The sequence below is a fragment of the Gallus gallus genome, chromosome 17 (genome assembly GCF_016699485.2).
Source record: "Gallus gallus isolate bGalGal1 chromosome 17, bGalGal1.mat.broiler.GRCg7b, whole genome shotgun sequence".
Lineage (NCBI taxonomy): Eukaryota > Metazoa > Chordata > Aves > Galliformes > Phasianidae > Gallus > Gallus gallus.
Window position 1 is genome coordinate 3,522,172 of NC_052548.1, and position 27,617 is coordinate 3,549,788.

Sequence of the window (27,617 nt, forward strand, 5' to 3'; positions counted from 1 at the left end):
ATTCCAAGTTATTTACACGCAACTATTTTACTGTCACATATATTATACACTGTCTTTTACAGTGAGGCTTGTTCTTAACTGAGTTTCTGGATGCTGCTCAATACAGCTGTAGAGTCGGCAAAGGCAGAGTCTATAAATTCCAAGCAAACTGCTTGAGCAAATGTTTCTGATTCCCCAGAGACCTTGGGAGATATTTGCCTTTTGATTATCTGCAACATTTCTAACTTATTCTGTTTTCATCAGTACCCAAGGATATGAATAGCTGGAATAATTGGAATAAAGCTCATCTCTAATCAGAACCAAGTCACGGGGAGATATTACCCAATGCATTCCTGTGCGTAGGAGCTTGACTCCATTCCATTATTTTGTCAGCCAATATTTACGGTCTTCTAACCTCTTCCCCATGGCAGTTGGCTAATGTTTTAAAGCAATTACAAGTCTGGGATGATGTTTGTCAGTTGTAGGAGGGAGTAATTAAGTGCTAACATTCAAAAACAATTCACTTTCTCTGCCTGAAAGGGTCTGCTGGGAGAAGACCCTTTTCCCTGGGTTAAATTGTTCCTACGGTGTAACTGCCAGAACTACTCTGGGTGCAGTTCTGAGATGGAAAGTACCTATTTTGCCCAAATTCTGTCTCATGTTTTCTTCTCAATTCTTTCACAGGGGGTCTGGATCTTCCCCATGAATTTCTACCTATCCTTAGATGCTCCCTTTTCTGAAATAGCAATCGTAACACTGTATTCTGCGGTAAATGTCCAAACATCTTAGCCCAACCTGTCCCACAACTGACCTTCATCCTCTCTGCTAGGTAGACATCAGTACTCCTAAATCCATGACAAATTTTCAAGTTGGAGAAAAAAATACAGGATCACTTCTGCATATTAGAAGTCATTTGGATAATGTGTTTATGTGAGCCACCTCTGGTTTTGGAAGGCTAGAAAGTGTGTTGGAATCAAGTTACTGCTTTTAATCTGCTAGTCTTTCCCTCTCACTTTTAAGAATTAGCTTTTCTTTCTTCCAACTTTTCTTCTCCATAAGCAGGCTCTACTGCATAGTGGAAAGGACATTCTTCACTGCACATTAAAAAGGGGTAATACTGCCACTATCAGCCCTTAGGAATCAGAAATGGTTCCTCTCTCTGACATCACTGCATCATGCCCCTGGGAAAGAAGCTAAGCATGATTGTAGGGTAGGAAAAGAGCTCTGAAAGAAAAATTACATTGGTTTGAGGTTAAATCCATGCAGACCAAAGATGCCCTAGGACTGACTGTCCTCCATAGCAAGCCATCTAGTGGAAAGCTCACACAGCAATCTGGCAGACAGAAGGACTTTGAGGTAGCCTGTGATAAGCAGACCAAAATGTAAGGAAGTGGAGCTGATGGAACCTGGCCTGGAAATACACAATGTAAAAATAACATATGATTTCAATAAGTTACTTCTCCTAGCCATGTTCTTTAAGTGCCTGTTTATTCAGCACTATATACAGTGTGTTTTATGCTCCATGTGCCATACAAAACTTATCGTTTAGCCCAACATAATCTTGAAAGGAATAAGCTCCCAAAACACTCTACAGACCCCTAACTTCTGTCTATGGATTAATGGCTTAGCACCAAACTGCAAGGCCAGACCTCCGTGCCTGGCAGTCCTAAGCATGCTGTGATGCTTTGTGTTATCTCCTAGTACCTCTCTCCTTCCCTGTTAAGTCATCCCTTTGGCTTCACATCTGGACCACAGCACACCTCTGGGTCCCTGCCTACATACTGCCAAGAAACATATCGCTTTATCGAGAACTGCTGCAGTAGACTTAGAGGAGGAGGTGACGTTTTACAGTGGAGCTGACTACAGCTTCACACACTGTTTGACGTTTTTTAGCCCGCGCAGTTTTTGCTTGTGATTGATGAATGCTGTAGGGTTGATGCTGAGGATAAAGAACTCCAGTCATCACTGAAGATTACAAGCAGGGGAATCCTCGTCTGCCTATAGCTCTGCACCTGCCCTGTTACACACTCTGTTTCTTCCTGCTTATACACGAGAGTGAATTCCCTCAGCAGCCAGTGTGCATTTCAGGTAGGCAATAGCATGAACAGGAGATGATGTCATGTTTTTCAGTCCTTCGTGGAGCTTTTAAATGGCTGGAAGATGTGCTGTGTGAGTAATGAATTGTTAAAAAGGTTCACGTCAGGAGGTCAGTGCTGCTGCTGCAGGACGTGCCAGTGACTTAAAGAAGAGGCCAATGGCTCAGTTCTCTGAGCGAGCAGTGACTCATTAACATCTGCTTTTTTCTATTTATATGTGTGAATTCTCTCATTGATTTGCAGATTTTCCTTTCCATTCTCTTTTACAGTAAGACTGTTACTATTTAGGCCATATATAGGCAACTTTTTCCACTGTCCTCTTCCCCTTCTTTCTCAGGAAGGACTTGCTGCTGCCTCCCATTTGTGAGCTCCACAGCTCTCCAAAACCAGTCTGTCTGGAACCAGAGGCATCATGAGATTTTTCAGAGCCAAAGCACAAGACAGTTTTGCTGAGGCTGATGGAGTGTAGGAATTCTGGAAGAGACATCCAAAGTGAACAAGAGCTTCTGTAAGACTGCTGTCCTGTCCTATTCCTATGATGTCTTTCTTGGGAAGGAAGTTTCCCATCCTTACTCTCCCCTGCACACCACCAGTGCATCTGACTCAGCGCACTGCTGATTTTGTCCATTTGGTCGGATCTATCTCTTGCTCCTACCTCTCATAAGTTGGTTGTTTTTCATGTTTATACATCAAAACAATCTCCATCTGATTCAAATTCAAAGCCTGCAATTCTCTGTTTGTGTTCTTAGCTGCTAGCAGGGTGCTGGTGGATTTCTTTAATTATAGTCTTGGGTATATGCAGTTGCACAGTGGCATTTTCTGCTTCCAAGAAATGCTGTGTGTAGGTACTGGCAGTATCTCAGAGTGAGGGTGGCAAGGCAGCATTCCTCCTTTTTCTCTGTGTCATTGTGGCCTAAAGTGTGGTGACTCTTTCTCAGAGGAGCAATTTGGTTTGGGAAGGGGTGTGGGACATATTCTTTAGGAGAGCTTCAGAATAAGGTGGTTCATCTAAACTCGATAATGCTAATGGTTGTCATTTAACGGGAAGAAAGGGTTTAAAGTATAAAGCCAAAGCTTTACTGACATCTCCCTGATGTATAAATGATCTCAGTCTGCATCCCCAGCACTTTCTGGATACTAAGCTCCATCCAAGTAAACTTTTCCAGACTGTCTCGCATTTCTTCTCTCCTTCTTGTCTTGGTTGACTTTGGCCAGGGCCTCTCTCCAGCCTTGGTTGATTCAAGTCAGTCCCAAATCTGAAACTAGGGCTGTAAATGTTTTCTTAGAGTTGCTTAGCTTTGTGACCACAGCAGGGAAATTATGACCTCCGTTTATATGATAAGAATCTGACTAGTCACTTCTGGGCTTGGACACCACAATAAAGGTTTTGGTGGATGGATGAAGGCAGGGGATGATTATAGAGAAATGGAGTGCTCAACAGCAGTACCAGAAGAGCTATGGCACATCCCCACCAGACACTTTCTTGTTTACTCTCACAGTACAAAGAGAAAATTGTTCATTTTTTATCACAGTTTGTGAATCACTGTTGTACTGGAATTTAGTCATCAGTTCTGAGGGTTAACAGCATTGATTTAATGGTAAGTTGTTGCTGGTTTTTATTTCTATTTTTCCCAGAAAGCAAAAAGTGTAGTGATTTGGTTTGGGAAAAAAAAAAAAAGAGTGCTTCTCTGAAACCCAAATAAAATGCTTTGCTTGGAATCATTTGCTGACATTTTAGCAAATTGAAAGAACATTCCTATGTTAAATATTGAATTTTCCTTTCAACCACCTGGTGAATATGGTTTCAAACTTCTGTTGGAATTGTATTTCTGCTGATTCTACTACCAATGCAAGTGAAGACTTGATCCTGTTTTCCCTCTGCTGATCACAGTATGTTAGCCAAGCTTCCCAGTGTTTAAGGATTTCTGATGGATTCTTTTGTGGGTGTTGTCCCTGGAGCCATTGGATGTCCTTGACTTTTCACAGAGCAGAGTTTTCATTTCTTACATGGCAAAAGGAAGATGCCATAGGGCAGCCATCCCTGTCTGTGGCCTTCTACTGAAGAGATGCAGGTTGGGTTGAAATAAAGTACAAGTATTAAACAAATGGGATGCAATATTTTTGCTTGCTCTGCTTTTTCACCACCATTACGTAGCAGTGTAAGCTGATAACACAAACCTCACTGACTATCAGGTGACAGCACCGCTCCAAGCCTCAGGCTCAGGGCTGCTTTTTCTTCCCCAACTCCATTCTGGATTTCCCAAAGGGGACCCTACTGCAGCAGTAGGTATGAGACTGTGTCGTCATCTGTGAATCAACAGCCTCTGGTGATCTCATACAAGATGCATGGAATTGCAAATTAGAGCATTTTTCAAACCTCGGGTTGCTTTATATTTAGCAATTATGTTTCTACCAGCCACAATGAAGTAAGAGAGATATTTCCATGTAATCCCTCATAGGCAAGGAGCCCTTGGCCCCTGTTTTTCACACAGATCACTCTTTGGTGGGAATAATTGCATTATGGTGTCACCCACAACTGTCTTCTAAATGCAGCTTTTGGAATTTCTTTGTACAGTCCTTAGGTTGGAGCCCAGGATACTCCATTAAAAATTGATGTGATTTGCTGAATGTCAATAGCTTTGCACCCTCAGCTGTTGTAAGTTAACACAGCTCCATAAAAGCCAGTGGGTCTATATTAATTGACACCAGCTGGATTGATGACACAGAGTTTCCATTTCTGCAGCAGCCTGCTTTCACAGAAGTGAGGGGACAAGGCAGTTTCACAGGGTTTGCAAGGCAAGCACAAGGGAAGGAGGCAAAAGGTGATTAAATGAGTTTTAAAAGGTCTTTGTGCAAAATGACTTCCTCAGCTGGTACTTTTTAAGAGACCTTAATGAAGAGAGACCACACGATGGGATCATCATATGGCTGCAGGACAGGCAGGACAGGACCAAGAGGACTGCAGTGTGCAGGCTGTGCATCAATCCCATGGGGAGAGAAAATCTGCTTTGTTGCACTGCCTTCTGCCTCCTCCAGCTATACTTCTGATTTCTTTCATCCGCACTGCAAACTGCTGCCACATAGAGGACCGCTCTGTGTTTTTAAGAAGAGGAAGATGGTAATTGCCACAAAGTGCATAATTTTACTCCATCTGGAAGACAGAATCTGTCCCATAATTTCCAAGGAAAAGGAATAACCTGTGGTTCAGACTGCCCTGACATGTTTTCCTCAGACACCATTTTCTAGGCAAATTTATAAAGTCGTTTTAGAGATGTCACTAGGTGATTCAATTGACTTTCAGAAGCAAGTAAGAGAGAAATGAGGATAGGGCACTGCATAGCCATGTGATCTGTAGGTGTGTTTTCCAAATGTCTCCCAATGCAATGCTGTGACTGGCTGTTTGTCAGTGAGACTTGAGTCCAACTATGGTGTTTAGTTGTAACTAAGTCCTGTGGGGATGGAATCCAGGAGCACCAGCTGGCTGCAGGGTGGAGACCTCCAGGAAATGTCTCCATTTATCCCAGCAACACATGGATGGGGACTCATAGCCTGCTTATCAGGTTAAATCTTTTTACCAAGGCTGAATTAACCTTGAATTAACATTCATATTTGTTTGTAGTTCATAAAGGAAAGCAATGAACACCATCCTCACCATTCAGTCCAGAGCTGTTTTCATTGACTGTTCTTGAAGACTATGCTTGATATTTACCCCACTTACTTACTTCTTGCCAGAATGGTTACAAGCCACTTGGGAAGGTGTTTGAAATGCCTAAAACCATTGTGTTTGCAGTTTGGCTACAAATTTTCCATATATACACAGGATGCTGCCTGTACAGCTGAAGCTCTGCAGTGGCCCATGGATGCTCCTGCTGTGCTCTGGACTGCCTGAGGCAGTGCTCACAGCTGGCTTCGCACTGAAGTGGATCAGGAAGGATTTGAAGGGTCAGTTTTGGTGACCAGCTGCTGGAGCCAGCAGTGAGGAGCAGATAGAGGTTAGTACTCCAGCTGCTTTCAGTAACGAGGGGCCATCCTTTCTGAGCTGTTTCATGGTGGATATATGCTAAAATCTCTCCCTGATGTTCACCAGTGGAATTGGCACCGTTGACCAGCATGTGAGTTGCAGAAAAGAGCACTTGAAGCTTGAATTTGCTTTGTCTGTGTCCTCCCAGATGGTTAAAACACATGGAAGCAGGAGTGAGATGTGCCAAACAGCTGCCATTGCTGCACAGATTTTGTGGGTAAAGTTCCTGTCTTCCTAACCTGCAAACCCAAGGTGCCAGTCTTCCTCCCCTACCTGGCTTGTGAAAGGAGATCTTCCCACTGCAATTCCCTTAACTCTGGGGTGAAAAATGGAATATGCCCTTTGAAACTTTTAACAGTACATATAATCCGAAGCAATAAGCAAGCATTGCCTTATGCAGCCAGGAACTTACAGACATTTAAATGGGATAAAAAATATCATGTTAGACTTAACTAACATCTCCAAATTTCAGTGATGTTCTGGAGCTTAATTTCCTTAAACTCAGTGAAATGCTTGGTCTTAATGATGTAGGAAGGTCAAAACTTCAGTTCATGACACTCTGCAGGCGTCAGTTCCAGCCATGTGGAGCACTCTTTTTGCTCCAGAGCATGGCTATCATTTACTCCAGTGCTCATGAAAAGAGATACACCTGCTTTCCTTGGACTCCTCTCCATGACTTGGCACATACATGAAATACATCTTCCATCCATTGACTGTGGGTTGAAGTTTGTTTCTCTTCTTTAAGGCTTCTATTTCGAACTCATAGAACCAGAGAAATATCTGTTCCACAATAAAATTTTCAGTAAGGATTTCGCGGAAGTAAAGTTAAAGAAATCCTGTTGGACCCAGCAAGGAACACTAGTTGTAGCCACTTAATCCCCCAGCTCACACTGATATGCACTGCTGTGTTGAAATCAAGACAAAATTCCAAAGGGAATTAATTTGTCTGCTGCTCTGAATTACTTGTTTTGCTTTAGGAAATATGACAGCATTATCCAGAAATGTTCTCTTCTGAGTTGATTACAGAGATAAGTTGCTGGAAGGCATCAAACAATTAACAGGAGAGAGAAGTTTATGCATGGTAAGAAACTGTAAACTCTTCAGGTATTGCATACTTCTGAGAGAGAAGGCAGGCTTTTATGGGGTCTAAACAATTTGAACAAATGGGAATTTGTACGAGAAGGACATGCTGGATGTAGTCGTTACCTGGTGTAAAGCAGTGGTGCTTGACTGACTTTCTTAGTGCTGGTTTGTGGAAGCTGAGGCTCTAGTTCAAGGGCGATGGGTGAATAGACTGTGGCAGGTACAGGGATTAGGTCTAGAAAAACAAGCTTGTGTTTATACAAATCTTTTGCCAATACTTTAAATATTTTGAAGAGGAAAAGACGATGCTGGAAAACTCAAGATCTTTTTTTTTATTATTTGCTTCTTCTTGGATTTGCCATGTGTCCAAATAGGCTGATTGATTCTTACGTATTACATATTATCCTAACTGTAGCAGTGGGAAGAACCTGGGTTGCCAGAGATACCTGCAAGAGAGCTAAAAGGGCATCATCAATCAAATGAACCAGTTGTGGCAAACTGAACGACATGGAAAAAGCATCAAATGAATTTAAAGGCTGTTGGCTCTGATTTAAAGAATATTTTGTGCTAGATAGCTTCCCCAGGTAGAGGTCCAAATATACTTGGATCTAAAGTGTTCCTTGATTCTAGCCAAGCTGCCACAATCTTTCTTCGTTTCCATGATCCATCTTCTTTCAGCTAATCTGTACTACTTAGCTTATTGACAGTTCCACCACCTTTGGACTAGAAGTCTGTGGTTAGCATGTGTGCACAGTTGTAACTTCCAGCAAAAGCACTGAGACTTGACAGAATGCGGGAGGAGACACATTTAATAAGATACTTAATTGAGGTCTGTCCCTGTCGAGGCAATGTAAAAACAGATGCTAAGATTCCTTTGTTTCTTTCTAAAATCTTGAGTCATGTCACACTAGCCAGCAAATATTATTTTCTTCCAGTGAAAAAAACATTTGGTTAAAGGGTAACTTATTCAGCTAATTGGCAATGAAAACAAAGATAGAACCAAGTTATAAAACTTGGTGGAATCTTATAAATGCAAAGTAAGTGTGTAAAATAGGAGGTTATCTATGCAGTTATCTAAAACAACCTGGCACCTACGGTTTCCTCTCTTCTCCGTGTGGTACCCAGTCTAAGGTTAAAGGTAGCCAAGTGTCACTTGGTCTGCCATGACATTCTTCTAAAACTCATTACTTCAAACATCATGAATATTTAATGTGTGGACAACTCAACATCTCATAGCCAAGACCGTGCTGACTGCTTAATAGTCTTACTAAACTTATGTGGCCTGTCACTTGTCACCCTGGTATGAAAGTATTACATAAAACTGCATTTTGTTATATAGTCTTGCTGGAATTTGGGCCATGAAATGTGGCAAGTCACACTGTGTTTGCACATGATTCAAGTGTACGGGCTATCTGAAAAACTCATTGAGCTTCCCTCTGCTTGGAAGGTAGTAAGACTCATTTGTCCTGTCTCTGCTGGGAAGGTTTGTACATCTCTGTAAGCTAAGCAGAGACTGAGAGAAATCTCTCCCTGAGGTCTTTCTTTCAGTCCTTGCTCCATCCAACCATTTCGCTGATGAAGGTGCTCATCTCTCCTGAGGCCAAGAGAGATGCTATGGCCAACTGAAAACTGCAGTAGGATTCTCTGTGCAGGGAAAGTAAATCAAATAGTTACACTGGTAATGTGCCCTTCTGCCCAGGAGCAACTTTTCAAATGTCTGCCAATTTAGCCACTCTGTAGTATAATAATATCATTGAAAATTCAAAGGGTCTGTGAGCAAATGCATTTCATTGCTACAGGAACATGAGCACAAGGTACAGCTCTCTGGTCTCCAGGGTGCCAAGTGAAAATCCACGTTATCCTCCATCACTTCCAGCTAATGTTATAGGCTCAGCCTAACTCACAAGAATGCTTTCTCCACAGTCTGGCAAGGCATAGAACTGTCAAGGACCAACTGGTCTTTGAGTCTGTATAAACCACAAAATACCTCCCAAGGCCATGAAACATAAATCACACCATTAAAGACCAAAAGTCATAACCAGATCATGGCACAGGAGAGAGCACAAGGGCCGCAATGCTTCAAGGAATTTGTCAAATAAAACTTCCAAGTGACCCTGAGGTGTTTCTATGTCCTGTATCACTGAGGAGAGTAACACCACCTCAGTGCTCCATCCCCAGTAATCTCACGTGGAGTAAAAAATTCCCTCTTGCTTCCAGTTCTGGTTGTAGGCTCGATAATATGGACAGCTATATATAGCATAAGCTGTAATACACGAACAAGGCTGGGATTACTTGGTGTGTCCTCTGTATGGTCTTGTTGAGTAATGTTAGCTCCAGCACAGCAGAAGGGAAATGCTTCCTAGCTACACTACAGCCTAACAGATTGTATGAGAGTGTGAGGTTCGTACTGCAGAAGACTGTTACACACAAGCAGGTCTCACTTCCTTGTAAGCAAACAATGCATAAACTCATTAGAGAACTTGAACCAGCAGCAAAGTTCAGATCTGGAGCTGAAACTCCCCTGCCTATGGTGTGCTTTCAAATCCCTTGTAAATTTAAATGCTTTAAACTTGGGGCTGGATTTTGGCAGCACTTAGAGACCAGACACCTGCTTCTGGTGCTCCTAAGCTCCTTGTTGCAGGGTGACAGCCCATCCCTTAGCTCCGTCAGCACGGTGGTTTCAATTCACTCCTCTGGCACTGCAGAAAATGCATTCAAACCTCACCACAATGATTTGTTTTCCTTCATTCAGTTTTGCAACACTGATTATATTGGTGCCAAGCAGAACCAGCCCTTAAAAACCTTTAAGAAGCTTTTTATTGTGACTGTCAAGTGCCCTCTCTGGAGGTGACCACCAAGCAGTGCACATGCCCAGGCTTGGCGAGATGCTCTGAGAAACTGCTCTTGCCTTTCCCCACTCCCCACACTGCCTTTTGTGGGTCACTATTCAGAGATCCGGGTAGAAGAACAGATGGAATAAATCGTCTGGTGGTAATTGTGCGACCGAACCACTTCTGGGAAATGCTTCATTTCCCTTTCTGTAGGATTTATGTTTGAGATGCCCAGAAGTCCCTCTGTGTCAGGAGTGTCAGGAGCAGTTGGCTTTGCAGAGTGCTGTAAATCTCCATGTCTGTCCTGTCCTGCTCCTGGGAAGGCTCCCCAGCAGAGCTGCCTGGAGCCCACTCACTGGGAAATTCCAGCCAGCCCGGGGCACTCCTCAACCATCACTCCTGTTGCTAGAGCGCACAGGAACGAGGCCAAAACCACCATCTATATTTCACCTCTGCGGATGTGGCATATAATCAGGGGAAAAGAGGGAGGCACACCTTAAATCATACAAGTACCATTTTGTTTTCCCTTCTTCTCTTCCCCTCTCCTCCTTCCAACCCCCGTTTTTTTTTTTTTTTTTTTTTTTTTTCAGTAGCTGATGGGGGTGGTGAGATTCCAGGGGGCCAAGACAAACTGTTAAACGTTGTGATTCCTAATGGTTCCTCTTGAAAATTGCTGACAGATGCTGGTCCTGAGATCAGAACGGCAGAGGCTGCCAGCATGGGGCTCAGGGCCAGCCATTGATTCCCTTCTTTAATAGTAAAATCTAAATCTATGGTAGCTTTCTGGGCAGAGGCTATATGCCACTTTTCTCAAAGTTTCCCTTTGTTCCCTTATCTTCCCTCTTTATTCTCATTCCCTTCTCTGCTTTCCCAGACCTTATCTTCTGTTCTCCTTTTCATAATGTTCATTCACACATTTTCTGTCTTCTTCTCCCCTTTTCTTCCTTCCCTACTTCTTTTTTTGCTGTCAACCTACTGGGATGTATTTTTGCCCAGTTAAAAAAGGGAAAGTGCAGGAATTTGACTGATAGAACATATTTCTCTTCTTGGAACCTCTAATTCACAAGACAGCCTATCTGTGCCTCGAAACAATAGATGGAAGGACCAAAGAGATGGGGGTCATTTGGTATTGAGGTCAGTCGGGGTCTTGCAGAAGGAGATAGAGGAAAGTTGTCAGCTTAGGGAAAGAGGGTGCTTTGATTCCAGCCAGACGTGGCTGTATTTGTGCACCGTGGCTGAGCTATTGTTGCATCCATAATGTGCCTCAGCATATGGCATAGCAGTCTGTGCTCTTTCCTCTCTTAACACCAACTCCTTATCACAGAATGTGTGTAACTGGAAGTTTTGCAAAGAAAGAGATTGGACAGTTTCAGTTTTACTGGTGGAACTTGAAAAACAACCAATGCAGTCCCAAGCCTTGTCATAAGCGTAGGAAACAACAGCACGCCCTGGGTGGAGGAGGAGGAGAGGTTTTTGTCCCTAGAAAGGGTCACAAAATCTGGATGGAATCAGAAACTGCTATTCTTAAAGGCATAAGTTTCTGCCAGCCTGCAGAGTTAAGTCTCCTGTTGGCCTTTCTAGGGATTTCTGTGAATATGGAAGCTCAAGAAACATAAGGATAAGTATTTGAGAGTGGGACTGAGGTTCTTACTTGCAAGTAAATATATGAGCACAGCTGGTGACCAAATATGCCTTCTTTGATTACTTCATTTAAATGTGCTTCAGTGACAAGTTGTGGCCAAGGATATTCACATTGGGTCTTGCAGAAGATATCTTCATTGGCAAGACAGTGCTGCAATGAGCAGGTGATGAGGTAGGCCGTGCCATTGATGTGCTCTGGGGCTTTCTGTATGGGCTGTGATTGATTGTCCAAATTGGAGACTGGACTAGAAACTCCCAGAAATCGTTTCCAAACAGCACTTCTGTGAGACTGAGATGCCAGCTGTCAAGGGCATCATGTAAGCACAGGTAGGTAAATCTCCTTCTCTGAAAATATTCACTACTGACATGCCCAGTTGAGGCATATCCATGTTACACAACAGCCAGACCTCAAGACAGCATCATGGAGTTGCTTTAGTCCAGAAAGTGTGACCCAGTCAGAGCTGTACTGCTTAACCACCAGTGCAGCAGTCAGTGCATGGAAGGCTATTACATCTCTTTTCCTTCCTACAAGGGCTCTGTTGTATCCCCTCAAACTTACCCAATATGTGATTGTCAGAGACTGAGATCTGCTGGAGATGTGAATCCCCAGCTTCCTGGCTGTCAGCATTAATGGTCATGCTTGCAGAGCGTTTTGCTGTCTTATTAGCAGCTGTCATCACCAGTGAGGGAATGCCTCTCACTCTGACCAGCAGCCATGGGATATTAATGTGTATGACCCTAGAGGAATTGTTTCTTCTGGCTGCTGATGTGCCACAATTAGCACCTTCATCTCTAAGCTGGTACTTTGTTCCTTATTAATAAAATTATTGTCAAGGATTTCCTTCCATAGTATTGGGGGAGTGCCATGAGGCTCTGATGATGGATCCGCTGAACAGAGGCACAGCTTGGGAGCAGTGCAGATATTGCATTGCTCATGTCACCACCTCATTACTGTTGTTGGCTTTTATGGCACCATAAACATTTGGCTGCACCATTTCCTTCCCACTGCAGACAGCAAAACGATGCAGCTACCAGCATCTCCAAAGAGGCACTTACCATGTTTGCAGGAGTGAGTTCAGTGTCTGTATAAAGGACAACATATAAACAGCTAATAAGTTTGTGCACAGGAACCCATAGAATAGACTATGCATCCTCTCCTGAGAGTGAAGAGTTATAGCAAAATAAAACTGTATCTCCAAAATGGAGCCATGCAGCACTAATGTTCTCTTGTGTCAAAGCATAAGAGGTAGCCCCGCTGTACAGTGCCTCCTGTTGTTGCAGGGAGCTGTGAAGTAAGGAAACAGATCATCTTCCAGTTGCATCTACATCAACACTAGTGTGGAAAGCAAGCTTTTCTGCATTTTTAACAGGGAATGTCTACAAGGTGAACCAGACATTCCCATAACTGGTTAACAGAAGAAATTCAAGCAACTGACTCACTGACCTGCATTCATTTTCACTGCGGTCTTCAAACCCAAGGCAGCAGCGGAGAGCCTGCTCAAAGCTGCAGCCATTTCTGAACTGTGAGCATCTCCAGGGCAGTGTGCTACTCCTACAGGTTCATGGAGACTGTGTCTATGGTGTCACATAATGCAAAAAAGCAGGAACGATTATTTATGCTTTAGGTGAGTGGTGTTTGTTCTTCAGTGTTCTTGTCTGTAGCAGTTATTGGTATGGTGTTGTGCTGTATCTTCTATAGATGTTTTAAGCTATCGGAGACCACAGTGCAAGCTGTGACCGTGGCAGGTATTTCATTCAGCAACAGAAGGAATTACGTTGCCTTCACACACAGGCGCCTAACCACAGATGGGCAATTAACGTCAGTAATATGATTTGAGTCTTCCAACACTTAAAAACCCAAGTGCTACTCAGAGCAAAAGCACTAGACTAAACTGTAAGAACTGATGAAAAAATATTAGTCAGGTCCTTCAACTCGGTAAAGAACAGCAGTGAAACAGCACATATATGCAGAGAAACTCATTACACTGTTTGATATTCTTGGCACAATATGAGGCATATCTAATTGTATTTCTCCTTGCTGAGTGCACTGCCAGATGGCAACAAATAAATAATGTTGAGGAAGGAAAGTATATATGTATATGAGTATATCTTTCTGTAAAATGTCTGTTATAATTGCCATTTATTATTTATAATGTGCTAACACCTAGATCCCATCAGAAATGGCAGCTCTGTTGTTTTAGGCACTGTACAACCAGAGTGTCTGATGCAGCTTTTGTGTCCACGTACAACCTTAAATGAACAAGAGAGCCTCAAGACCCGAGGTGGGCTTTGAATGGGAGAATGAGCACCACCCGCTTGCCTCAAATATTAGGGCATTTGGAATGCCCTTGTGAGGGCACCAGACCAACTGCACCTTCTGCAGAGAGAGGTTTGTGTCTGGCTGTGGGATGCAGGCTATGGATGTGTGCAGTTTCCAGACAGTGCTGTATTTCCTGCAGTGACTGCAGATGACACAAGCTGCAGATCTCCCTCTCAACTTGAATACTCCATATGCAAACAGGAGAATGAAAACATAAGGAGGAAATATAACACTGAAATGTAAGTGCTTCCATGTCACAGAGATGTATTTTATGTTCCTACTGATCTGGTACTCTGCCAAGAGCTGTGCAGACTTTAGGAAGTCCACCTAGGGAGCACAGAGCACATCCAGGAGGAGGAGGAAGATAATGGGGTCTTTTCTTTGAAGTGTTGTGTTTTCTGCCTGAAGATACTCCCATGCAGAACCAAGCTGTGTTGGGAGAGCGCTGAGGAATAAAGAGGTCCAGATTGCATAAATAAGCATGACAGGGTCTCTGCAGAGCCAAATGACTTTGCACGTGGGAAGAACTAAGTGGGGTGAAAAAGAAAGCTATAGGTTAAAACCCAAGAGACTGTCTGTACTAGAAAATGACTCAATATTAACAACACTTGTCAAAAATATATCTCCCCCACCCCGAGCAGGATTGAAAACACATTGGCTACCAGAATGGACAGAGCCAGAGTTATTTCAGTACTTATTACAGAAAATCTATGAGACCCGTGGGCAAGAGATTTCTGTGTAAGAAGGTGGGAAAGGTTTGGCTTTTTTCTACCGAAGCCACCAGCCAAACACCCATGCAGAGGGCAGCAGGAGGATCTGTTGGCACAGCTGCCGGCTCCAGAGCTCTGATGGCTGCCGTGCCCTGAGAGGAGAGCGGCCCACAGCCCCGCATAGCGCCAGTGGAAGCGGTGGGGCTGAGGCCTACCTGAGCCCCTGCTCCCTGCAGCCATAAGGAGGCTGTGCCACAGAGGTAGAGCCCGAATGTGTGCTGATTTGTGTCTAGACAGCCCACCCTCACCTTCCCTTGGATGGGAGAGAAAGCATTGAAACGCAGCTCCAAGGAAATGGTGTTAATGTCACTTATACCCTGATTATGTGACTGTATGGCTGCCTCTGCTTGGTGCCCTGCAATAAACTGCGTTTCTTCTCCTCCCCAGGGTCCTGTTCATGCACTTCTAGCTCACATTTCAGGCTTGCAGGCTTGTGTTTCTTCACATGGAAGTGCAGGAAGGGCTGAGCAGGGTCGAGACTCGGTCCCATCACACAGCTGGAGCTTCGCCAGCGCTCAGCCCCAGACCTGGGAGCCACGTCCTGCAGCTCTGCCTGCCGTGTTAATCACGGCCTCATAAACCTGGTGACATCAAACACCCCGGTGGTTCACACCTGCATGGTGGCGAGGCTATTAAAAACCAAGGGCAGGGGGATGAGAGGAATTTGTCAGCTTTTTGGATTGCAGAACAGGAGGCAGAGTGGTTTAAGTGGAGCTTGCAGAAACGCAGCCTGTGTGGTCTGCCGTGGCTTTTGTTGCCAGTGGAATTTTTAAAATTGGAAATAATAAAATTAACAATAAAACATTCAAAGATAACATCTTAGAAGTAAATATAATTTAGTCGGAAAAAGGGTTTTAAATGCAAAATTCTGGTGTATTTTTTCTTTTCATTTTATCAATCCCTCTAAATGGCTGACATAAACCATGTGGCTGATAATCTGAAGTTAATTTAGCACATACTTTTATTAGTAAACTAGGATCAGACAAACCTCCACAGGTTGTTGGCTTTCTTTTTTAGATGCTATTGGAATGCTTTCAGAGCTAGCAAAGGAGGGATGTTTCGGTAATCACGGTGCTTGGGAAGGGTCTGTTCACACCAGGTTAATCTCCAGACTTCATAGGTGACGTCAGTCACTGCTCAGATGATATTTTAGGGATTATCTGTGATTGATTTCCATGAAACGAGCTGCCTAAATGCCTTGCAAGAGAGCAAGGTACAGGATGCTGGCTGTCATGTGAGAGCAATGTGAGGAAACCTTTGAGGGTTACCTCTCCCTGTGGACTGCAAACCATCCAACACGGCAGCTTCTTGGCGTGTCTGAGCCCTTAGGCTGGTTTTTCCTCTGTTTCACATTGCTGCAAGCAATGTGTACAAATGGGTACAAAAACCTCGCCTTATGTTCTCCTAGAAAGAAAATTTTTGCTCATTTCAGTCTCGCTCTGAGGAGGAGCAGAGGAGCAGCATGGAATGCCTGTGGGGATCACGCCGGCTAGTGCCTGCAGCACGAAGTGCAGCCCTTCCCCAGCAGCTCTTTTATTTTCTTGTTTCTCTTCTTCCAGTCCCCCCTACTAACATTTGCATGTAATTAGAGAAAATTAACGAGTAAATCATAGGACTTAAAAATGTCTCCAGAGCAGATGGATCTGATATCTGCATTACTCAGGCTGCAGTAGTTTTCCAGTGCTTCGGACAAAGTTCTGAGTGAGAAGTCATGTACTGATGTACCAATTACATGCTGTGTGTCAAGTGTCAAGGATACACACCAAGTTAGCCTAGAAAGAGAGAAAATCTTTCAGTTCATCCTCCTAGTAGGAAGAAATGGACTGGTGTAGACAGATCTAAACTGTGCCCCCCGACTAAGAATACAACAAAGAAAAATGGACTAAAGCCCAAACGCAATACATTTTTTCTATCCCCGTGGCTTTTCACATTCCCTTTAAGGAAAAGTATTTTCCCCTCAAATCTGTACAATTAAATTTTTGCCAAAGTGATGAGTCCCTCTGGGATGATCCTTGTGAGATTCCTTAATCTATCAGCTGCCAATCAGTTCTCTGAGCCCCAACACTGCATCCTTAGGGCTCCCAGTTTTAGGGCAGTTTGTTAGCATGAACACGATGCTGTGATGCCTATTCATATCTGTACGGTAGATTACCTCAGCTATATACTCACGCTGGCTGAATCCAAAAACCGGTTCTAGGATAAAAAAAACCATTATTCACTTGGGAGAATTCCTTAGTTCCCTTATTTAATTCTTAAATGGAGAAAATTCTCTTCAAGCAAACACCCCTGACCAACATCTTTTACAGCAGAGTCTCTTCAGAGGTATGAGGTCATGGAGAGAAGCACTGAAGGCTTTGGCCAGAACTGATGGAGGCCCAGACCCCTTTCACACATGCTCCCAACATCACTCTTTGCTTCACTGTTGGGACATTTCAAGCCAACACTTGGGATTGGCTGCATATTGCATGGCAGCTGGTCTCACACAAGGCACAGCCATTTTTGGCTTCAAGTAGAAGAGAAGTCCAAGGGATGAATCAGAAGGAAAAGAAGTGATTTTCAGAGAATAGCACCAGTAATGTTGGATATGCCAGAGATAAAAATGAGTTTCAGGGACCTCCAGAAGAGATTAACAAACACAAACAAAACGACAACTTTGAACAGCAGAATTTCATTTAATCTTTCAGGCAAAAATCAGTTGTCAATACTCTTCAGCATGCATTTGAAAATCTTCATTTGTTACTGGTTTACATTAGGACAACTCGAGTTCACAACAAGAATTAAGGGCATGATGTCTTGGGTGTCTGTAGTGACTGCTATAGCATTAGGGCCAGAGCAGATAAGCCAACCCAAATATCTGTCAGTCTCACACAGACAAGGAAAGTTAATATAATTGTTATACATACGGGGATGAATAGAGGGACAGAAAGAGTGTTTTGGTCCTGCTGTATGTCAGTGCTCTAGGACTTGAAAGCTGAAGAATACCACGGACACGAAAACTTCTACTTCTAACTCAGTTGCTCTTATAAAGCATAAAGTATAAAGCATAAAATATAAAGCATAAAGATCGCTCTCCACAAAACTTGCCTCACTTATGTCTTGCGCCATCACATCTACTGCAAAACCATTCTGCTGGGGCATGTTGTTCTGTGCTGTGGGAAGTGTGAAAACTTGTAAAGTACAGAAGTTGCATGAAAGCTGAGAAAATGCTTCAGAATAAGAACATAAATTGGTTAAATGTGTTTTATTGGCAAGAGGTGAAGCAAATATGTTACATAAGTACCTTTCTGGGAAAAAAACAACAACAACAACAAAAAAAAAAAAAAAAAAAAAAACAAAAATGTGGGCCACACTGATCTTCTCAGTTATCCAGCACCAAAATGGCAACTAGATCTGGAGCTGAAGAACTTCTTGGGAGAAGTTCTGTTCTGGTGGATGTCCTCAGACACAATCAGGATGCCTGGGAGAGACGTTGTAGACAAATATAAACCATTTGGTTTGGAATGATTAGGTGAAATGTAATGGTTTGGCCAACAAAAAATGGCCAGCAATCCCTCCTGACTGCAATGTTCTTGAGCCCCCAAGTATGCAGCATGACTGCCCATAGCACAGAGAGCTGCCTCATTGCCATGCAGATGGTAATTAACAGGAAATCCTGAGCATCAGTGTCCTTAAGGAGACCAGGACAAATCATCTGTGTTTCAGTGTCTGGAAGATGAGGTAAATTATCTACAGATCAGGTAGCCAGTTGCACCATTATTAACGGCAATTGATGTCCCTTTGAGACATCCATACTCTTGCAGATTTTCCCAGAATTGTCAGATGTGTGTCCACATTGGTTTACTGCCATGCAGTCGGTGGTGAAACTGAGGCATGTGGAGTCAATGAAATTTTCCAAGACACAACAGCAAGTTCATCTCAGATCTGTATATAATATGACTTTGTTCCTGGTAATTGGGTCTTTTGCAATATTTTCTCACATCTGTCCCGGGCAGAAAAAAAGAATGAAGCTGAGAACACAGTAGTCAAAGTTTTATGAGACATTACTGATTAAGGATTTGGGATTTGTTTGCAAATAGTTTGCGAACAATCAAAGCCATTTCTATTCTCTTTGCAGCTTTTCCCCGTATCACTCATGTAAATGAAAGCCACCAAATATTCCTGACAGATAAAGGAAGTGCCAGCGCTAATCGTAAAATAATATGCAATAATCACCTCCAGATAAATCTATCTTTGTTCCCCTTGGCTGAAATCTGCTTTCATAGCCTTCTCCTTGGCTTAAAGAAACCTTTCTCTCCTGCAGAAGGCTTGGTGGCAGCATGGGGCAGCCAGCAGCATGCAGTCTGGCAGCTGCCAACGTCAGGAGATCTGCTGCCTTCTGCTGAGAGCTGTGGTTTGTTTGCCTTTGAGGGTGCATAGGATCTTCTGGCTTCTCATCTCAGGGAAGAGTACTGCTGTGGGCATGAAGGTCAGAGGTCAGGGAGAAAGCCTCACTACTTGAACAAAACAAACACGCAGCAGCAGGAAAGAGTGAGAAACTGAACAGCTCTGGGAACAGAAGTCACAACATACAAAATATTGTTATCATTATTATAATTTATTAGTATTTATTTTCTGCAGAGGAGAGGATGGAACATTATGTGCTGGAAGAGCTATGCACTGTAAAGCTTGCTGGAAGAAAATGGCTGTGAAAAAGATGCTAGCTGGGTTCTGGGTTGGAGATAGGAAAGATCAAGAACTCACGGAAGCCACCGTATTCAGGCTCAGCCCACCTTCTTGACTCCAAGCCTAACAGCAGACGGAGGTCCAAACCCATAGAAGCCAAGCCACAGATGTCTAAGCACAAATGAAGAGTAAACTGTAATAATTTGCCTTTTCTTTCAGGCTTCTCCATACCATCTCATACCACTAGGCTCCTGGAGACTGTATTAGGACACAGATGCATGACTGGAACCAGAGCTCCCATTGAGAGACTGGACAAAGGTATTTACAGTATAGGTGTTGACCCTTTTAGGCATCTCCTCTGGGTTTGGCCCCATATTTCTACCCTCAGGTCCCACCAAATGCCCAACCAAAGCACAAGCATCAATCCTGGAAGATGCAGACACTCACAGAGTGCAGCTCTTGTGTGAACTAATCTGAAAACACACACTTGTGAATTTGTGCCAATGCTGCTGCCCTGTGTGATGGGCAAGAGGCTGAGGACTGCTAGCAGGAGCATCCCAGCCCTATAGGGAATTTCTCCTGTATTACACTAATCAGACTATTAACAGTGAATGGTTTTGACTTTCCATCCTGCAGAATGACACTCACCAAACGTTTTCTCAAAAGATGCTTCTAAGTCTGACAAGCATCACTAAAGCTGTTGTTTTCTTTTAATTTCTTTTTGTAAACTGACTTAAAGCCAATGTCAATATTTATCTGCAACTAGGGAAGTGTTCTGCTGCCAGGAATTTGAACGTTTTGTTTTCCTCTAAGTATAAATGGGGCAATTACTAATGAGAATATTTTCAAAATGAATGAGTGGAACATCAGATTTCCCCCAGCCCCAGTCTCTAGTCACGATACAAATAACCCTTCACTTGTTTTGGAGTTTTATCTGATGGTTAAGTCGCAGCCTCCAGTAAAAATATGATTTTATTAAGACGTTCTGGGGATTGCTATCCATCAGACTTTTAGTATCTAATCTTTTTTGTCAACATTAAGTCTTGTTGATGAGTGTACTTCTCCTGTGTTCTTCATTTAGAGTGACAGAAGAGATTTATCACAGATCATAGAAAAAGTCTGAAAGAGACCGTAAGAAATTGCTGAGCCAGCCCTGTGACCGGATCCACTCTAACTAAATTACTGCCTAAAGGCAGCAGTCTGACCTGCCTGCTCCCTTACACCTGCATCCTTGGGAAATCTACAGCCTCCCTGCACAACTTGTTCAGGGGCTTCAGAATTCCTGTGCATCCTCTGTAGTCTCATCAAAACTCCCTCAGTTACACTTTAAACTTATGATTTATTGTCCTTATCGCAGTGGATATCGCAGTAAACATTTTATCTCCTTCCCTTTTGCAATTACCTTCCACATATTTAAGAAGTGTTATCATGTCTTTCCTTAGCCTTTCCACTCCAGACTTAAATAAACCAAGTCCTTTCAATCTATGATCACAGGTCACATTTTTCTAGAGCTCTGATCATTCCTCTTGCTTTTCTTTGGGCTTCTTCCAACTGATCTTCCAGTCTTTTTGGATGTGTGCTGCTACAAACTGAATCGTTTGCTATCTGGAGCCCCGTGGTGTGAGCAAACTGGCAGGTGATCTTTCAGCTTACGCAAAACATTAAGGGTAAGTAAAATGGAAGCAGCTGAGTACATCTTGTCAGCTCTTAATATATCCACTATCTGTAATGTTTCTACTGATTCGTATTGCATACTGACGTGCCAGCTGACGCCAAAGAAGTTTTATGTTCCTTTCCACCTACATTTGGTCAACCGTACTCTGATTAATTTTCAATAGTGGGAGATGAGATCGTTTCCAAACCTGATCCTTCTGAAGCATCTATCATTATTAACCTACGGTGCCAAATAAAAATGTTCTTTGATGATAGCTCCTGCCTCTGGGGAGGAAAAGGTTGGAAGAGAAGTTGGAGAGAATGAAACATTTTATTAATTACCCCATAGCAACTTAGTGGGAGGCTGGATATTTTCCTAAACTCCCAAACTGTTTTCTGCACACATCCTCCCCCACATTTTTTTCTACTTGGTACATTATTTCCATCTCTCTGCTAAGCTCCTGGTGTTGCCAGTTTCCAAGCAAAGATCTAGCACATTCTCCACTGCTAGTGAAAACAGGGTCATTTCTATGAATCATTCAGACTGAGTGGAGGTATCACATGCCAAGACACTTGTGATTGATAGACTTTAATGGAAGCTGTGACTTCACATATTTATATGTAAAGATCAACCTCCAGCTGGGAAAGGATTCCCTCTTCCCTATCAGTTCAGCTTGAGATATGATCTCAATCACGCTGTGCTTTCTCATGGAAGACCTCCAAGTAAAGCCTGGATGACTGTGGGAAGCTGTGCTTTAGATGTCGTAGTTGTCCTCCACCATTTCAGCTCCCAAGTCAAGTCTCTTATTGTACGTTGTTTGCACGTTGACCATATAAACCATCATGCTCATGGTAAAGGATCGAAGCCAAGTTTCTCAACATGGGCATCCTGGATTGTGAAAGTTGCCAGGAAAATAGCAATTAACTCCAGGAGTTATATATCTTTTTAAAACTCAGACCTAACATTGCTAAAATAGTTCCTGATTTGCTTTAAAAGTGGCTGCATTCAAAGAAAGGTTTTTTGCAGCCAAAACTTAAGTAGGCAATGACAATTTTTTTCTCACATGCATTTTTAAGGCACACACACAAATGCCTCTTTACATAACAAGCCCTCAAGGTCTGGGATGGTCCAGACAAGAGCAGTTCTTAAGTTCTCTGTTCTTTGCCCTGATGTGTCTCTGGACTGCTGTCAGATGTGAAGCTCTTCCCTCCACTTCTCTTTGCCATGTTTATCCACTGTTATCCACTGTAAGAAAAAGAAAAACAAACCATGCTATTGCTTAGCATTTTGTTTCTTCAGGATTTCTTGTCTTCAATGTGAGGCAAGGAATAATCACTACGTTATTGTCTTTGGATATGGAATTTGCACAGGTTAAAGACCTGTTCTTAAAAAAGTATAGATTAAGGCTGGATTAAATCGCTGTTAACTTTAAGAATGTCAAACTCTGATAGTGGACATTTTAAAGATTTTATCAGAGTGCATTTCTGGATTAACAGCTATTTAAAAAAAAACTGCTTTGATGCTCTTATTCATTCAGATAGAATGTGAGGTTCAAAAATAACCCCTCAATAATTCCACATAGGAATCCTGATTGCAGATTGCCAGCATGAGTTCATCAGTTAAATATAAATGCAAAATAACTCACATTTCAAAATTCTCTAAAGATCTAAATTGCTAATCATAGACATTGCAGAGTGGAAGGAACAATCATTAACCGCCTATAATCTCAAATTAAAAGGGTGTTTTTCCATTCCTAATGAAGGCTGAAAGAACTGCTGGGTTGGGCATTTTTTGCACTCGCGCTACAACCAGGGAAATGTGCTCCTGATCAGCCCTGTGCCCGCAGCAGCCAGAAGTTCCATATGATTGATTTCATCTCACGGGACCAGGATCCAAAACCGTAATGGAGACACTGGGCATCCAAATCCAGCCCTCAATTCCCCTTACACTAAAAAGGCAGGAACTCACCATTTTGTTTTTCAGATCTCTCACTTCACATGATATCTAGCTCATTATTTGGCTGTCTGGACTTACTTTTCATTCCAGAGTTTTCTCTTATTAGTATAGCATATTTACCCCATTTACTTTGTGGACAATGCATTAGACAAATTTCAGGAAAACATCTCTGTTCCTCTGTTTATTTGCTAAAAAGGATGAAAGTTAATGTTTTCTCCATGCAGGCAGCAATTTACATATATCTGGAATAACCTCGGTTGCCTTTGGCTCTTAGCTATGTCCATGGTCTTAATATCATGTTGGATGTATGGCTCTGAACTGCTAGAGCAGCTGCTGTAAGCTCTGGTAGGCCGTTCATTGGCATCCCCAGGAGTTATTATAGAATGATAGAACACCAATTGGACATTCTCACCAAGGCAGACCATGCTGGGGAAGTACGAAGACCCAGTTCAGATAGCAATGACTTCTGTACTTGGTGCATACTTGACCTCAAGCCCAAAACCTTTCTGAACCCATCAGAGGTGAGAGTGTCACAATGCTGAAGAAACATTTCCAAATGCAAATAGTACCGCCCTGTTACATGGAATTTCACAGGCTCCTCTGCTGTCAACAGGAGCAGCAAAAAGCCCTGTTGGAGTTGAAGAAGAGCTGAAATCTTCTCTGGAGGATTCTCTGAAAGAGAAACAAGAGAGAAGAATAGGTAGGAATCAGTGTGTGATTCATCCTTTGAGCTCCCCACAGTCATCCAGGCTTGAATCGCTGCATGTGCAGAAGCAGATTAACTGGAAAGCATTTATTAATAATTTAAGAATACGCTGACCTTGGCTATATGATCATCCCCACCAAGTTTCTCACACTACTGATTCAGTCAAGCCAATTCCAACATGTGACATTACATGTGAGGTGCTTGCTCACTTACTTGGTAGGAGATAATGCAAAAAGATGCACTAGCTAGGGGCAATGAAAACAGAGTGTAAATTTACACTGTCACTTCAAGTCTGAGCCTGTTTCTACATCCTAATGTGCCTTCTCTCCATCTTGTTTACAGCACTTTGTCTAAGCCTCGGAGCTTTCTTGAGGATCAAGTGCAAGCATGCTCCATGCTTTAGCATATCCTGTGAGTCCACTTAGGTGAGCGGATGAATGCCCTCAAATATGTTATCTTCCAGTCTACCAATAGGTATCTCCCAGCATGGTCTTTTCAGCTCTCCTCTCTTTCCAAATACATTCAATTTCTTTTCAACTTTTTTTTTTTTTTTAAATGAATCAGGGAGAGCTCAACTGAACAGTTATGAAGATCTTAATCTGTTTGTGGACCGGGGGCACCTCGTTCTCAGTGAACCTCTCAGGACACCTGGATGTGTCACTGCCTTTATGTGGCCAGTTAGAATTATAAGATGGTTTTGGAGACCTTGGCCAGCAGCCAGGATAGCCGGCTGTCTCTGTATTATAGACATGCCTTTGTGGTGCTGTACAGAAAGAATTTGCCTTTTGATTCTTTGCTGTCCTGTACACAGCGCAGAACTGCGGTCTCTCCGGCTTCATTGTCTGTGGTGCATCTTTCAGCAAGAGTAATTTTTTGAAAATTGAGGATGCAATTTTACTGCTTAATGCAATCACACATATCATAAAAGACGGCGTTTCTAACAGCTCTGATAAAATTGTTCCATGGCAGTTACGTCTGCATTCACCAAAGGATCTTTGCAGCACCACAAAATGCCAGCAGCTAACAGCTCTGTTTGTGACCCAGGTTGGTAAAAACAGTTATGCAGAAAAAGTTTGTCAGACCCAAACATTTTTCCAGTTAGCTGCTCAGAAACGCATGTACATTACACCTGTAGTCTGCAGTACAGGAACTGCTCCCTTCCTTCTGGGCAGTGCTAGAACCATGCACAAATTCCCTCATAGAAAGGAACCAGCTGCATTTTCCTTGAGCATATTACCTCTGAAAACAGATGAAATAAAATGGTAGTCAACATCTTGCACTACTGTGTCCCTCGGCCTTTAGTTTAGTTCTCCCTTCCTTGAATATGGGCAGCTTCATTCCAAAGAACAGATGCTGCCATCAGTCAGTGCAGTCAGAGCAGAAATGAGTGGAAGGGTTAAACCTAAATGCAAACAACATTGCCATGCTTTCTGCTTGCTGTCTTTACCATCTCTCAATGACTGAGGGTAGGTGGAGGTACATATTTTTCTGTTATCAATGCTATTGTATTGTAAGCTTTAGAGAGGAAGGGATTTACATGGTGAGCAAAGCTCCACTTGGGAGCTGGCTCAGAGCAGCTCTAAGAGTGGCTTTCAGACTTTTCAAAAAGTATTCTCTCTTTCCCGCTGTGATGACTGATGAAGGAGAAGACAAAATGTTCCCTGTCACACTCACAAACACTGCTTCCTGCCCTGTGTTTTGTATTACTGGTGACTCTCACTTTTCCATCCCCTCCACTTGGCACATGTTCTCTGGTTTTCCAGGCCTAGGGGACCATGTTAGCATGATCAAGTGAGGAGGAAATTACAAAAATGGCATCCTGTAACATTTCATGCAGGAATGGAATGCAGCTTTACCATGAAGTCATTGTTTTAGTCTACAAAATCTAGGGCATTTAAAAAAATAACTTCAGGTAATGAATACAATTTTCAGATAGATGTGGGCTCAATCCCATTTGGATTCCAAGTTTCTTTAACATCTGTCAGAAATGTGCATGCTCAAGAGACATAGGGGCTCTGCTTCACTCTGAGCCATGACAAAGGCCATCAGGATTTGGCCTCAGTCTCTTATATTCCTACAGATCTGGGGCCAGCAATGTGCAGTAAGAGCAGTTGACAGGAATTCCAGCTTGTGGTAAGGTGTTCTTGGTATTTTAACTAAATCCTTTTGTTCTTTGAACAGGGAAGTTCCCACATGCCACTTGGCTGAAGCATGGAAACCAGATGTCCATGCCTTGGATCTCTGTAACCAAAGGGATGACACAGTGAGGTCAGTAATGAATTCCCACCGGGATTCCAGATGGAGTCAGCATGTTTGATCTGCATAGCGCATCCAGGGTGAGTACAGTGAGCACAGCAAGCTCATCTCCCCTTGCAGAAATGCTGCTCTTGATCTGCACAAGCACTGTGGGCATTCCTCCAGGATTTCCAGATACTCACAGACCATTCTGCTCCACCCCAGCTGTGACTTATGTAGAAGTCCTGGAGATCTGGTTAGTGCCCTTGTGCCTGGAAAAATGTTGATACAGAGAAAGCATAGATATCTGGGCTTTCCCAGACCAAGAATAACCTTTGAGCTGCTACATTTAAGTCATATATTCAAAGTTCCCAGTCTAGGCCTGCTGAAATTTTTCATTCTCTATAAATAGGCAGTGCTGACTTCCCTTGGATGGTCTGGCTGGATTGTTATCTCAGTGAGGACAATCAATTCTGAGTGCAATCACATTTGCTAATGCCCTTGATGAGTCCGTCAGTAATTGATGCTGCTCTTGGATTGGTTGTGTATTTATTAGGGAAAAGCTCTGAGTTCATTTCCCCAGGCGGAGAGCCAGGCCAGATGACAGATGGAAGTACAAATACTCTCAAGTGCTACCAGGCCAGAGTCCCACCAGCCCTGCTCCTTCCCTCCTTCTTCTCCTGGCAACACACAGAAGAGCACATTACACTGTGAGCACCCCCAGTGATGCCATTCCCTGTGTCTCACCCACTTTTGTGTAGCATTAAGGAGTTCAAAGCCCTCCAGGCGCAGGAGAGAATCTGTGAGCTGCTGGAGGGGTGCCAGGGCTGCTCCCAAATATCTCATCTATGCCTTTGAAACCAGCAGATCTTTCTCCACAAAAGAGAATTCTTGTTAAGCTGTTGTCTATTACCACTGTTTGACACAATTATTGGAAGACAGTCAGATGCTGACATGAGTAACAGTGCTCTCAGGATGGGATTGTCAGAAGCAGCTCTGGGAAAAGTTGCCCTACTCCACAAAGGCACCCACACTGGTTTCAAAGGGTGGTCTCAGCAATCTGAAGGGTAATTCCTTGCCCTTTTGCAGCTATTCCTTTTGCACAGCCCTGCTAACTTTTCAACAAGTGTATTAAAATACGTATCCCACGTAGGACAGATTTCATGGGTGAGGAGAAGAGTTTTGCAGGAAGGATGAGGATCTAAGAGAAGTTAATTCTGCAGCCGCAGGAAGAGCTTTGTGAGGGAAATAAGAACAGAATAGGGTGTAGGTTTTATTATCCACGCATTATATACAGTTATGCACCCCCAAGCACTCATAAAGGCTGTAGTAATACCTCTCCAGCACCTCCAGCACCACCTCTGTGCTTGGTGAGGTCACTAGCAGCCTGTAGAGGCAGAAGAGAAAAGGAGATACAATTTCATTCTTCATTTTGGATGATGTAGAAAGCAGGGATGTGCAAAAGGGATTCTTGGCATGGTGCATTTGGAGATGCTTAAGGTAACCAGAGCTGTACTCCATGTGTTTCTTATCAGTTGCCTGAAAAATTGGTTGAATACTTAAAAACCCTGAAACACCCCCACACCTACTCACTCCAAGAGCTAAGGGGAAATGTATTCTGCTTCATTGTCAGCCAAGCTGAAGGAAGGATGTTGTCAGGCTT

At 43.0% G+C, this 27,617-nt stretch overlaps 1 long non-coding RNA gene across 1 annotated transcript in view; it reads left to right on the forward strand.

The window, feature by feature from the left end:
* LOC112529996 overlaps positions 1–27,617 on the forward strand; it is a 155,240-nt gene that overhangs the window by 5,006 nt on the left and 122,617 nt on the right. The window contains exons 2-5 of the long non-coding RNA XR_005840434.2: positions 19,623–19,721; positions 20,967–21,070; positions 24,062–24,144; positions 25,901–26,055. This is a non-coding gene — a long non-coding RNA (uncharacterized LOC112529996). The remainder of the gene's footprint in view (positions 1–19,622; positions 19,722–20,966; positions 21,071–24,061; positions 24,145–25,900; positions 26,056–27,617) is intronic.